The sequence below is a fragment of the Schistocerca gregaria genome, chromosome 3, assembly GCF_023897955.1.
Source record: "Schistocerca gregaria isolate iqSchGreg1 chromosome 3, iqSchGreg1.2, whole genome shotgun sequence".
Taxonomy (NCBI): domain Eukaryota; kingdom Metazoa; phylum Arthropoda; class Insecta; order Orthoptera; family Acrididae; genus Schistocerca; species Schistocerca gregaria.
The window spans coordinates 252,031,518-252,044,547 of NC_064922.1; positions in this window are offsets into that span (position 1 = coordinate 252,031,518).

Genomic DNA, 13,030 nt, shown 5'->3' on the forward strand with positions numbered 1-13,030 from the left:
CAGTGTATATCCACCTTTCGCAGCAATGCAGGCTGCTATTCTCCCATGGAGACGATCGTAGAGATGCTGGATGTAGTCCTGTGGAACGGCTTGCCATGCCATTTCCACCTGGCGCCTCAGTTGGACCACCGTTCGTGCTGGACGTGCAGACCGCGTGAGACGACGCTTCAAGTCCCAAACATGCTCAATGGGGGACAGATCCGGAGATCTTGCTGGCCAGGGTAGTTGACTTACACCTTCTAGAGCACGTTGTGTGGCACGGGATACATGCGGACGTGCATTGTCCTGTTGGAAAAGCAAGTTCCCTTGCCGGTCTAGGAATGGTAGAACGATGGGTTCGATGACGGTTTGGATGTACCGTGCACTATTCAGTGTCCCCTCGACGATCACCAGAGGTGTACGGCCAGTGTAGGAGATCGCTCCCCACACCATGATTCCGGGTGTTGGCCCTGTGTGTCTCGGTCGTATACAGTCCTGATTGTGGCGCTCACCTGCACGGCGCCAAACACGCATACGACCATCATTGGCACCAAGGCAGAAGCGACTCTCATCGCTGAAGACGACACGTCTCCATTCGTCCCTCCATTCACGCCTGTCGCGACACCACTGGAGGCGGGCTGCACGATGTTGGGGCGTGAGCGGAAGACGGCCTAACGGTGTGCGAGACCGTAGCCCAGCTTCATGGAGACGGTTGCGAATGATCCTCGCCGATACCCCAGGAGCAACAGTGTCCCTAATTTGCTGGGAAGTGGCGGTGCTGTCCCCTACGGCACTGCGTAGGATCCTACGGTCTTGGCGTGCATCCGTGCGTCGCCGCGGTCCGGTCCCAGGTCGACGGGCACGTGCACCTTCCGCCGACCACTGGCGACAACATCGATTTACTGTGGAGACCTCACGCCCCATGTGTTGAGCAAATCGGCGGTACGTCCACCCGGCCTCCCGCATGCCCACTATACGCCCTCGCTCAAAGTCCGTCAACTGTACATAACGGTTCACGTCCACGCTGTCGCGGCATGCTACCAGTGTTAAAGACTGCGATGGAGCTCCGTATGCCACGGCAAACTGGCTGACACTGACGGCGGCGGTGCACAAATGCTGCGCAGCTAGCGCCATTCGACGGCCAACACCGCGGTTCCTGGTGTGTCCGCTGTGCCGTGCGTGTGATCATTGCTTGTACAGCCCTCTCGCAGTGTCCGGAGCAAGTATGGTGGTTCTGACACACCGGTGTCAATGTGTTCTTTTTTCCATTTCCAGGAGTGTATATTATACTACAACTGACATGTGATTATATTTTCACGCAATTTGGGGGCATAGATCCTGAGAAATCAGTACCGAGCCGTAATAACGGTCTTGATACGCCTGGGCATAGAGTCAAACAGAGCTTGGATGGCGTGTACGGGTACAGCTGTCGATGCAGCTTCAACACAATATCACAGTTCATCAAGAGCAGTGACTGGCGTATTGTGACGAGCCAGTTGCTCGGCCACCATTTCAAATTGGTGAGAGATCTGGAGAATGAGCCTGCCAGGGCAGCAGTCGAACATTTTCTGTATCCAGAAAGGCCCGTACAGGACATGCGGTAGTGCATTATCCTGCTGAAATGTAGGACTTCGCAGGGATCGAATGAAGGGTGGAGCCACGGGTCGTAACACATCGGAAATGTAGCGTCCACTGTTCAAAGTGCCGTCAATGCGAACAAGAGGTGACCGATACGCGTAACCAATGGCACCCCATACCATCACGCCAGTATGGCGATGACTAGTACACACTTCCAATGTGCATTCACCGCGATGTCGCCAAACACGGATGCGACCATCATGATGCTGTAAATAGAACCTGGATTCATCCGAAAAAAATGACGTTTTGCCATTCGTGCACCCAGGTTCGTCGTTGAGTACACAATCGCAGGCGCTCCTGTCTGTAATGCAGCGTCAAGGATAAGTGCAGCCATGGTCTTCGAGCTGATAGTCAATGCTGCTGCAAACGTCGTCGAACTGTTCGTGCAGATGGTAGTTGTCTTGCAAACGTTCCCTTCTGTTGACTCAGGGATCCAGACGTGGCTGCACGATCCGTTACAGCCATGCGGATAAGACGCCCGTCATTTCGACTGCTAGTGATACGAGGCCGTTGGGATCAAACAAGGCGTTCCGTATTACCCTCCTGAACCCACCGATTCCATATTCTGCTAACAGTCATTGGATCTCGACCAACGCGAGCAGCAATGTCACGATACGATAAATCGCAATTGCGATAGGCTACAATCCGACCTCTATAAAACTCGGAAACGTGATGGTAGGCATTTCTCCTCCTTACACGAGGCATCACAACAACGTTTCACCAGGCAACGCCGCTCAATTGCTGATTGTGTATGAGAAATCGGTTGGAAACTTTCCTCATGTCAGCACGTTGTGGCCACCGGCCTCAACCTTGTGTGAATGCTCTAATCATTTGCATATCACAACATCTTCCTGTCGGTTAAATTGCGCGTCTGCAGCATGTCATCTTCGTGGTGTAGCAATTTTAATGACCAGTAGTGTATTTTTCCAAGGAAACTCATGTCACTCCTAGTTGCATTCGAAGCTTGCAGCCGCAGAGTTAATGTTCCTTTTACACAAATTCACAATAACCTGTGCTGCATGATTCTTCACAACACTGTCGGATAAATTATGCCTTCGTAAGCAGTGATATCGTTCTTTTACCTGATCTGCAGACGAATTCATACAAACTGTAGTTGCATTACTTAAAAAGTTAGCTGTCCACTGTTTAACCTTTTAACTACCAGTGACGTAAGTCATGCAATTGAACACAATTTGCGCTCCTGTGTCGCTAGTGACAAACACATTCGGCAGAAGATGAGCAAGCCCCGATGTGCTGAATAAATTGTGATTATGAATAATTTAATGAAGCAGAGTAGCGAAGATAAAGTCAAAGAGATGTTCATTGTGTGGACATTGTCGTAATGTAACGTCATTGCCTTGTTTGGTTGTTGAAAACAAGTCGTTTGTGTTCCGTTGTGCTGTTCGGTCGTGCGCATATCTGAAAGGAATTAATTCGGGGACTAAAATTTCACAGAATAGTTACGATTCGATGTTCCGACAAAAGGGGTTAACGTCAGTGTTAATTTGAATTGTGGCCGACAGGATTAGTTTTGACAGATACGTGAAAACAGACGTAACGAAAGTTGTTCGCATATCATCCTTGAACGTGACTTTTTATTGATTAACGACTGCGGGCTCATTAAAAGCTATTATCTCATGATTAGGATCCATCTCTTTTTCCTGCTAGATAGTGATCAGTCATTAACATTTACGTCATAAGAAAAAGAATTATTAAATAAAGTGATGTTATATGACAATTACGTGTTATTCCGGTAGTGTGGAACCGACGTAATATCTCTGAAATGACATTGATATATAATTTGTGTTAAATACTGAACTGAGATAGGAAGTAAATTGAAATTAGTGACTATTTGATACAGAGGCTATAGAAGCAGAAGCGCTTAAGGTTTCTCTTCTTTAAAATGGCAAAGTAGGTACGAACTTTAATTCAATAGTCGACATTATGTATTGCAAAGACATTGGCATTTCATACTTATTTTGACGACGCGCTGTTAAACAAACGAACGTTAGGCTCTGTACGAGGAATAAAATTAAATCTAAAAATATATTTAATAACGGCGAACTCCGCTTTAACAAACTATATTGCGTGTCGTCATCGGGCAATAACTGCTCAACCCTGGAGACTTGTGGGGTGAAATTAGAAGTCGGGCATATAAAACAAACATAAAAATCCATTCAAGCTACAGTGGAGTTGCATTCAACCTACAGTGGAGTCGGCACAACACGACGTGAGCAGTTATAGTTTCCACAACTTCTTAATAAATACTGCGACTTTGTTAGTGTATTGCATTGACGAAAAGCCTGCCGTTGTACAAGGGACGCTCGGCTTTCTAACACTACACCCCATCTACAAGAATCGTAATGGCAGAAGCCTATAGTTTCATACTTATTTTGACGACGCGCTGTTAAACAAACGAACGTTAGGCTCTGTACGAGTAACAAAATTAAATCTAAAAATATATTTAATAACGGCGAACTCCGCTTTAACAAACTGTATTGCGTGTCGTCATCGGGCAATAACTGCTCAACCCTGGAGACTTGTGGGGTGAAATTAGAAGTCGGGCATATAAAACAAACATAAAAATCCATTCAAGCTACAGTGGAGTCGCATTCAAGCTACAGTGGAGTCGGCACAACACGACGTGGGCAGTTATAGTTTCCACAACTTCTTAATAAATGCTGCGACTTTGTTAGTGTATTGCATTGACGAAAAGCCTGCCGTTGTACTAGGGACGCTCGGCTTTCTAACACTACACCCCATCTACAAGAATCGTAAAGGCAGAAGCCTATAGTTTGAAAAGTTTTGAAAAGTGTTTACACAGAATTTTGTACACACAAGGTGTCCTTATTCGAAGTTTCAGTTTCAAAACTCTGTAGAAAGAGGACCACTGTTCAGAATGACGTAAAATTTAAACATCACATTACTGACGCAGGGGGAAACGCCATGGAACAACAAAAGGAAGATCTGCGCTGTAAGCGTCAGAATATGCACACTAACAGACGCTTGGCACACGGCTGTTACTCATCTGCATCTGCATCTACAATCCACCATAAGGTGCGTGGTGGAGGGTACCTCGTACCACAACTAGCATCTTCTCTCCCTGTTCCACTCCCAAACAGAACGAGGGAAAAATGACTGCCTATATGCCTCTGTATGAGCCCTAATCTCTCTTATCTTATCTTTGTGGTCTTTCCGCGAAATGTAAGTTGGCGGCAGTAAAATTGTACTGCAGTCAGACTCAAATGCTGATTCTCTAAATTTCATCAGTAGCAATTCACGAAAAGAACGCCTCCTTTCCTCTAGAGACTCCCAACCGAGTTCCTGAAGCATTTCCGTAACACTCGCGTGATGATCAAACCTACCAGTAACAAATCTAGCAGTCCGCCTCTGAATTGTTTCAATGTCCTCCCTCAATCCGACCTGATAGGCATCCCAAACGCTCAAGGAATACTCAAGAATAGGTCGTGTTAGTGATTTATAAGCGGTCTCCTTTACAGATGAACCACATCTTCCCAAAATTCTACCAATGAACCGAAGACGACTATCCGCCTTCCCCACAACTGCCATTACATGCTTGTCCCACTTCATATCGCTCTGCAATGTTAGGCCCAAATATTGAATCGACGTGACTGTGTCAAGCGCTACAGTACTAAAGGAGTATTCAAACATTACAGGATTATTTTTCCTATTCATCGGCATTTATTTACATTTATCTGTACTTAGAGTTAGCTGCCATTCTTTACACCAATCACAAATCCTGTCCAAGTCATCTTGTATCCTTCTACAGTCACTCAACGACGACACCTTCTCGTACACCACAGCATCATCAGCAAACAGCCACACATTGCTATCCACCCTATTCAAAAGATCATTTATGTAGACAGTAAACAACAGCGGACCTACCACACTTCCCTGGGGCACTCCAGATCATACCCGCACTTGCGACGAACACTCACCATCGGGACAACTTACTGGGTTCTATTACTTAAGAAGTCTTCGAGCCACTCAGTTTCCCTCCGGAACACCCAACATGACCGTCTCCATGAAGTATCGCATGTTGGCGGTAAATCTCATTCTACAAGTACGGTGACTGTGCGCAATTAGTCCTGCAGAAGTTCCGGGCATACAGGGGTATGAAAAAAGGCATTGATCCGATGCCTGCTTGGGGTCTGGAGAAATTCCAATGGGCAGGATATTTCGAGGTGAAATGTGGCAGAGGGTGGAAAGGAGTTGATCCCATGTCTATCGAAGATGTGGTCACAGCACTGCAGGAGGGGTCGAGCGGTGGTGTGCAAACACGTGGTGCACGGGAAAGTGCCCGAACGCTCGATAAGCCTGCGAGCGCGGTGCATAAAATCCTTCGAAACATTCTGCATTTCTGTCCATACAAAATTATCCATATTCAGGAGTTGCTTCCCGCTGAGCTGTCAGCATGACGAACGTCCACTCTGTAATATTTTGCTCGCGTGGAAGTGGACCATGATTGGCCATGGAACATTATGTAAACAGATGAAGCCTATTTCCATATCCAAGGACATGTCAATGTGCAGAACTGCGGAATATGGGCAACGGAAAATTCACACGCGCCTCAACTGGTACTACTTCATTCTGCGAAGGTGACTGTGTGGTGCAGTTTGTTGGCATTGTTTATCGTAGGACAGTGTTTTTTAGAGGAGGAGAGTCCTGCGTGTCTTGTTACCTGTATCGTCACTGGTAAATGCGATGAGAGAGATTTTCGTGCACCGAAGTCACTCCAGTTCTACAGCGTGAGGTTTTATGCAAGATGAAACTCCTCCGCACGTTGCACAGCCAGCGAAGCCACCACTGCAGGGGCATTTCGGTAATATTAGAACTATCCGCTGTCATTTCCCTACATCCTAGCTGTACAGATCACGTGATCTTAATCCACATGACTTCTGGTTGTGGGATTATCTCAAAGATGTTGTCTTATATGCTCCTGTTCTCAACATAGCTGAATTGAAGTCAAGCACTGCGCAGCAGAGTGTGACCCCCAAGACACTTCGATCTGTTCTAGAACATGCTGTTCATCGATTTCAGCTTGTGGCAGAAAGCGATGGACAGTATACTGAACACGTCTTGTGCCAGTCTCACGACTGTTAAAAACCTATGTCATTTTGCTTTTTATACGGTTTTTGACGCCAGGAGAAATAGAAACAAATGTCATTTTGCTACTTATGAAGTTTTTAGCCCCAAGCCAATTAAAAACCGATGTCTTTCTACTTTGTATTTGGTTTTGGGCCTCAGGACAGTTAAAACCCAGTTTTCCCATCCGATGTGGTACGACCACGCTATGGTGGATCGGCTGTTGACTGCTGAACTTGTGTTGTCATGTACATTGAAGAGTACTACGGATGGAGCAATAAGCAATTCAAACCATATCCGTCGTATTACGATTCAGCTGTCATTTGTAACCGACTCCATTTGTGTTAAGACGCTTACAGCGCCGTCTATTGGTAAATTTGTTGTTAATTTTCTTCCTTGACGTTTCTCCCGCATCAATTATGTGCTGCTCAAATTTAATGTCATTCTGATCAGTGGTTCTCATTCTACAGCGTTCTGAGCCTGGAACTTTAATTATTGGCGCCTTGTGTTATACTTGAGAGAAGTGGCACCTCGTCAGTGAAAACTATTAGGGAAAGACAGACAAAGTTTAGAAAAGCCTACTTGAACGTTCCAGGTATAATTACCGCCCCAAGAAGTTTAGTACTTCTAATTTTATCTGCATTCAATCTATCTTTAATCTGTGTCCGAAAATCACAAAGCACTCTACAGCCAGAAACTAACTGGAATTTAGAAATATATTTATGTTTTTATTTTTTCTCTTAGTAGATTGTTTTAGATTTATTAGAAGTCTGTATATTGTTTACAGAAGCCAGAAAATTGACACGGATTTTTGTAATCAGCTGCAAGTGAATTGTGTTACAGTATATCAGGATTCGTATGAGACAACTGCTCTCTTTACTTAGATAAATTATCAACAGATATAATTACTAGAGAAACATCTCTTCTTATTACCAATTTAGCAGTAGTGTTATTAAACTGACAGAGATAATATAGTGACGATATGCTTCTCAAATTACAAGCTGCATACGATATTTAAAGCGACCTATTAATTGAAATTTTTATTTCTGCAAATAGCGTAAACCTACTCTCGCATTTACGAGCGCGGATTCGCCGTGTTGCAAAGGATGACACATTTTAAGTGATCATGTGGGGTTAGTGGCCTATGTCCCGCATTATTAAGAACGTATGTCTTGTACACTTGAAACCTTAACTTTTCTATTAGGTCTGTTTTCGACAACAGTTCTTTGAAGTTATCAGTCAGGATTTTACTTACTAATCAGTGTTTGAAGGCCAGGTTAATTCTCTGGGTGTTTTAAGCTTCCTTTAATTTTCAAAGAATACTTAATGACCAGCGAAAATATTCCAATTTATGGTAATATCATTGTTTCGTCGAAGTCATTAGGATTCTTGAAGATTAAAATGTAATTCATTATGAAAATTATGCATTTCATTCGACATAAATGTTGTTACGTTTAAGAGACGATTATTCAACAGCCAGTATCACATTACTGGCTTTTCTATTGCACAAGCACCAGTGACTTCAACTGCGGAAAAATATAGTTAGTCAGAAAAAATTTTGTTGTACAGCTGAAATAACAACACTAACTCTGTCGAAATCACGAGGCTTTGACTTAAACTGTCTCCTGTAAAAGCGTACAGGTTGAGATAGTAGACACAAGTATTTTATTAGAAAAATCTTATAATCTTAGCCATATTAAATATGTCTCACTAACGAATGACATCTTTCTCTTTTGGAGGTTGTTTGGGGCACGAGATATGGGCGAGTTTACCGAATCACTCACCTGCAATATGCAGCTGGCCACTACAATTCTAACTTCATGCAAAATGCGTCACATTAGCGTGTAATGCACTACATTATTTCCAGAATGATATTTTCACTCTGCAGCGGAGTGTGCGCTGATATGAAACTTCCTGGCAGATTAAAACTGTGTGCCCGACCGAGACTCGAACTCGGGACCTTTGCCTTTCACGGGCAAGTGCTCTACCAACTGAGATACCGAAGCACGACTCAAGGCTGGTACTCACAGCTTTACTTCTGCCAGTATCTCGTCTCCTACCTTCCAAACTTTACAGAAGCTCTTCTGCGAAACTTGCAGAACTAGCACTCCTGAAAGAAAGGATATAGTGGAGACATGGCTTAGCCACAGCCTGGGGGATGTTTCCAGAATGAGATTTTCACTCTGCAGAGGAGTGGTAGAGCACTTGCCTGCGAAAGCAAAGGTCCCGAGTTCGAGTCTCGGTCGGGCACACAGTTTTAATCTGCCAGGAAGTTTCACTACATTATTGAATATAAAGATGATTAGTATTTCGGCGCACTACTAGTATCTGTGTCGAAAGCACATTTCCAAGTGTTCATGCACGTAGGGGTTAATCATGCCGTCGTTGCACTGACTGGTGTCATCAATGGATAAAGGTCAGACAAAGAGTGTAGATTGTTAATGTAGATGCAAATGCAGAAAATGAGGGAGAGCTAGACAGATGCGTAGATAGATAGAGAGAGAGAGAGAGAGAGAGAGAGAGAGAGAGAGAGAGAGAGAAATACGGTACATATGAAACGAATTGTGAAGCAGGTTATAGAACAGCCCCAGTATTTACAATTCCTAGCAAAATCCCTTGTGCTCTGTCTCTGTATGTCTTACTCAGCATAGGCACGAGTCCGTAGGTGGTTACGTACGGACTGTAAAGTAAAACTCAGCTTGCCTTTCCACCCAAGACAGCAGTGAAAACATGAACTTTTCTTACATTACTTTTGCGAACCCACGGATAGGACTTCCTCCTACCAACTTTCGTTGATGTCGCCCCTCACGGTAGATACAGTAGCGCACGGGAAACGTTCTGATCTGCAATAGTTCTGATTATGTAGCTATGATTGGAAATTTGGGAAGGAAATCTACTTTAAACATTAGTTTGGGACACCATTACAATGCGATTACTCATAAGAAGCGTACACTTGATACACTTAATTCCGTATACAACTGAAAACCTATAGCAGGTCAGACAGCAGTGCAGTCTAACGCCGTCTGACTTACTTGGCACCCAACAATGATCAATAGCAAGCTTCCTACTACACCAGAAGGATCCATACTTTTTCGGTAGCGTCTAGCCATCATTTCTTTCTCATTACAATTATCAGGTACGATTTCATATGGGTGTGGTGGGCTCAGCGAGTATGTGTACTTAAAGTTGAGAAATATAGAGCAGGCACCCGCAAATTATCTGCTTATTACAGATACAGAGCAATCACTCGCTCACTTATAATCTAATTATCTCAGATCTAGATTTAGTCCACTGTGTAGCTCACACAATTGTTTGGCGTTGCTTTTCATATTGATATTTACGTGCTGGAATGTAACTGCTACTTTAACTCAAGTAGTCATATATAAACTCATGAGCCAAAATATTACGCCTCCTGCTTAATAGCTTGTTTGTCCGTCTTTGGAACGAAATACATCACTTATTCTTCGTATCAGGGATCCGAAATTTTGTTGATAGGTTTGTGGAGGGATGTGGCATTAGATGTCTACGCACAGGTCATGTAACTCACGTAAGTAACGGGCTGCTGATTTGCGTACGCAGTGATGGCGCCCGACAGTGATCCAGATGGGTTCCATAGGATGTACATCACGCGAATTTGTTCGCCGAGGCATCAGCGTGAGTTCACTATAAACCACTATAGCACGGTTCTGAGTCCGGTACATGGACAATTATACTGCTGAAAGATGACATCCCGTCGGGGACGATATCAACATCAAGGGATGGAGGTGGTCCGTAACTGTCAGCGTGTCTTATATTACTACTATAGGTCCCATGCAAGCGCAAGAGAATGTCTCCCATGTTGTATGTTATATGTTAACCGGGGACCTAGAAACGACGGAGAGGCTCCTTCCCCGCCGTAGCCGCAGTGGTCCTCAAGCCCACGACGACTGCCGCAGTCCACTTCACCCCTCCGTCGCCCCGCACCGAACCCAGGGTTATTGTGCGGTTCGGCCCCCGGTGGAACCCTCAGGGAACGTCTCACACCAGACGAGTGTGCGTGGTAGAGTAATGATGGTGTACGCGTACGTGGAGATCTTGCTTGCGCAGCAATCGCCGACATAGTGTAACTGAGGCGGAATAAGGGGAACCAGCCCGCATTCGCCGAGGCAGATGGAAAACCGCCTAAAAGCCATCCACAGACTGGCCGGCTCACCGGACCTCGACACAAATCCGCCGGACGGATTCGTGCCGGGGAACAGGCGCTCCTTCCCGCCGGAAATGTCTCCCATAGTATAATAGTGGCCCCACCAACCTGTTTTTAGCTTACAAGTAGAGTTGAATTAGAAAGCGATAAATTGCAAATAAATGGTGTCTGAAATAAGAGGAAGCCCACAACCTATCACACAGCAGTGTCAGTGCCCTGTTAGTTCAGTTCTTTTTTTTCATATCTAAACGTGCTTCTCCCAGCTATCTTAGCGCATAGAGTAAGCGACAGAAAAAGAAAACTTTTGCGAATCCTCCTAGGGCCGTCCTCCTTGACGTGGGCCGGCCCCCTTTTTCACAGGGAAATGAGCGCCAAGTGGCGAGGTTTATCAGCACCACTCCCTCGCCCCCCCCCCCCCCGCCCCCATCTCACCCTTAAAAATTTCAGCGGAAACCTCGTTATCGGTTGGCACCGGCCGCGGCCAATTTCTCCGCATCCCAGGCGGCGGGCTGCCCGGGTTTCCGATAATGATTTTGAGAGCGAGGCGCGCCTGCGAAGCTCCGACCCGTGCCGCCCCACATCTATCGCGCTGGCGCGGAATATCCAAGGCGCCTCCCCCCGCAGCGTCGGGGGGGCTCGCGGGATTGAATACCTCAGATTTATCGCCCGCACGCGCGCCGCTGCTCCGCGGCCGTGAAATTGCGTGGAATCGCATCGATACACGTAGGCGTGCGAGCACCGCCGTCAGCTCTCTGAGAGGGGCCATTTCTCGTGAGGAAAGTCGCGTTGCTTGTATACGCTGAGACACACGTGCGGCAGGGCAATGCAAATGGGTGCAAAACTTGTTGACAGGTTGAAAGATAAATTCACGGGGCGACATACAGGAGTTGGATAGAAATATGGAAACACTGTGAGAAATGCGTGATTGAAGATACGTGCAGACGCCAGCCTAGCCTGCATGTTGCGCTGTCGCATTTGACAGCGAAGGGCACCTGTGTAACGTCTTCAATAGTTTGCAAGTGTGCGAATGTCCGTCCTGGTCAGAAAAGTGTTCTGGTGGATTCGTGAGTGCTGTATTCAACCCAACGTGACTAGCGCCCGAGAGGGCAGACGTATGTTTCGTCGGCAGTGAAGCCACATCTTCTTCAGTTAGGAAACTGGCTTATTTGCAACAAGACAAGTTTTCTCTCGGACAATACAATGACGGCTGAAATAAAATGACGTCTGAAGCACTACTGAGTCTTAGCATCGCGACCGTAGTTGCGGCTTCTTTGACGTAGCACTAGAGAGAGGGGCGCAGGCAGTGGTACGTCCGTCGACCACAATGAACAGATGAAGGGTGCCACTCCTTTTCAGCCGAATACAGACGGATTTATCGGTATGCGAAGAATATGGGGAAATAGAACGTTGCCAGGTGGCATTTGTTACCATAATACAAGCCCAACGCCTGGCGTGAGTATTTGGGGTGCCATCAGGTACAAATCACAGTCACCTCTTGTTCGAATAACCGCTACATTTTTCACGTGTTAACGCCTGCTCTACAAACGACATTTTTGTGATGTTACCCGTCAACAAAGTAATGCAAGACCGCGTATTGTCCGTAACATTCTGACCTACGTCGAGACAGCGGGTATTGACTGTAGCCTTGGCCGGCACATTCTTCACATCTCTCAGCCATTGAAAACATCTGACCATGGGTTTCCGAGAGGATGCTACTCCATCACTCGCCAGATACTATGATTAATGGACTGTAGCCTTGATTTGAAGCAAGACAGAATGAAGTACTCGCCTCTGCCATGCAGGCTCAGTTCGTGTTGGAACCACTGTTTATGCTAGAGGTAGCAGCTGTGTGTCCGAAATTTCGCACCCTGTGTGCTCCTATATTACCCACAACTTTAGTAATGTATTGGTGCAGCAGTAGTGTATACGCAAAATGAGTAAAATTTCTCCTTCGGTGTGTTGAAGCTTCATTGAGCGGCAGCGTAAATACGGTGGTATATGTCCTACACAACAATCTGCTCCGTGGAGCAGAAGCAGCGGAAGATGGTTCATCAGGTTAAATTTTTTCTTTCAAAACAGATATTTATTTCACGTAGGTTTCATCGACGAAGCTTGTAAAGGAAT